We start from the raw sequence: 2,449 nt of genomic DNA on the forward strand, positions 1-2,449 counted from the left end.
ACTTGTTGGTGAGTTCACATCACCTTCAATGGATCTTCCATGAATTTTGCAACATTCCTTGAATTTTCTTTGAAGCTTCCCCAACTATTCTTTGAAGCTTGGGAAGTTTTCTTTGAAGCTTCCCCAACCATTCTTCTACTTGTTGGTGAGTTCACATCATCTTCAAATAACTTTCTTTCTAACCCTCCCTGTCTTTACTCATAAGAATGCTTGTTTCACTCTGAAAAATTTGAGATTCTATGGCTTGTTTACCAATGACTTCTCCCTCTTTGTTCATGAATCTATGCAGTTCGTTTATAGTTTCTTAAACAATTTTTAAAATTTTGTTCTACTCCTCAAGCTTTTCCCCTAACGTATTCCCCATTGCATAGCACCACCTTCCTATAGCCTGTATTATTTTATAAAGAGCTCTTACAATCAATGCTTTTCCCTCCCTCACCCCCTATTGATTCATTCCTCCTATTACCAACCAAAGATTCTTTATAAAGAGGCAACAATGTGTTTTTATAGGCTCTCACTTCCAACTCGTAAACTGCCTCTTTATATACTCACTCCTTAAAATTTTCCATAACCTATTCACCCTTTCACACCACCTTCTATAGCCTCTAATTTTTTATAAAGAGCTCTTACCACCCATCAATGCTTTTACCTTCCTCACCCACTATTGGTTCATCCCTCCTACTACCAACCAAAGATCTTTTGTAAAGAGGTGAAAATCTGTCTTTATAGGCTCACTTCCAACTTGTAACTACATCTTGACATGTGTCAAGATGGGAGTTAGATCCTTCTAGAAAAGCATCATGGCCGTTAGTGTTGTAGCCAAGGGAAAATTTATTTGACAAGTGTGCTTTGATGAGGGCAAGGAGAAGTTTAGAACAACGTAGCTATTGATGGTTGACATGATGCAAATGGTATGGGGATGGCAAAGGCACTGGAAATTGGATGACGGCAGGTGGAAACATGGTAAGTATAAACTAGGTAATGTGATGGAGCTGTTGAGGTGCTAGAATATGGGCATGCGTAGTCTCAAAAGTAGCTGAAGGGATGGTTAACTGGATTTGGTATGGCGAGCACGAGGCTGAGGTGGCTCTAACTAGTTTTTTATTTTCTTCTCTTAAAACATGGTTGCCTTTATTTTTGAACACGCCCTACCTCTACAAAATAAAACATGGTCGCCTTTATTTTTTCCTCTTAAAACATGGTCGCCTTTATTTTTGAACATGCCCTACCTCTACAAAATAAAACATAACCCTCCTCAAAACCTCACATATTTCCAACCCTTTCCTTCTAAGGGTTATACTTGACTCATAAAAGAAGGAGACAAAAAACTACCTGTGAGCACATTTGTACGCATGTCCCCCTTGAATCTACATATCCATAACTCTATTGCCATATGTACATAGACCTCCCTCTCTCACCTTGAGGAAGACAACCCCAATGACAAATCTTCTTGACTTCTTTATTATCCAAATACTCATATACTTTCCCACCTAAAATCCTAACCTTAAAAAGAGGAAAGAGTTCATAAACACCTCCTCACACATGAGAAATACTCCCAAGCACTACACATGTGCACCATGACTAGAACTCATTAAAAAGGAAACTCCACTGCAAACAAAACAACACATGAAGAATGTGAACCCCAAAACTCAAAGTACCTCTTCTAGATCTTTACTATAATGTAGATATATTAATAATAGTCTAATTATCTAAGTTCTTACTAGGAGCTAAAATAGTAATTGTGAGTATATTATAAATTTAGATAATGTCAAGTTGAAGGCTTTAGATAATTTGAAATTTGAATCCTAATATTAGATAATTTGATTCCATTAATTATTGGTCCCTACTAGCGGCATGGCTGCCACCTCCAAGCCTTACCCAGATTCTAGGCCATGGCTTGGAGATGGCTTGAGACTTGAAGACTTCAGTGCTCACAAATTTAAACTTCACAGAATCTCAAGTGGCAAGTTCGCTCAAGCTTCAACGCTATGCTCTTGAGTCTTGGGAGTTAGGTTGCAGGTGCACCATCATTGTGCTAACATTTTCAAAGTTCAATCTTTTGTTGTGCTCTCAGGTTAAAGGTACACCATTCCCATGCATGTTTCTTTACCTTTCTAATATGTCCTCTTCAACATGTATTCTACCCTGTTGAAATATCTTGCCTGCCCAAATGATGCTTTAAGCCTAGTATGATGCTATAATATTTGCTAAGTACTGATTGAGTCAAAGTAATTGACCATTTCCAAACAGGTACACCATCTTCCCAATTCCCATGCATGACGCTATAATATTCACTAAGTACTCATTGAGTCAAAGTTATAGACCATTTCCAACAGGTACACCGTCATCCCAATTCCCATGCATGTATCGTTACCTTTCTAATATGTCCTCTCCAACATGTATTCTACCCTCTTGAAATCTCCTACACACCTAAATGCGTAGCCTAGTA

This window comes from Cibotium barometz, chromosome 4 (genome assembly GCF_041138505.1).
Source record: "Cibotium barometz isolate CiBa-2024 chromosome 4, ASM4113850v1, whole genome shotgun sequence".
Lineage (NCBI taxonomy): Eukaryota > Viridiplantae > Streptophyta > Polypodiopsida > Cyatheales > Cibotiaceae > Cibotium > Cibotium barometz.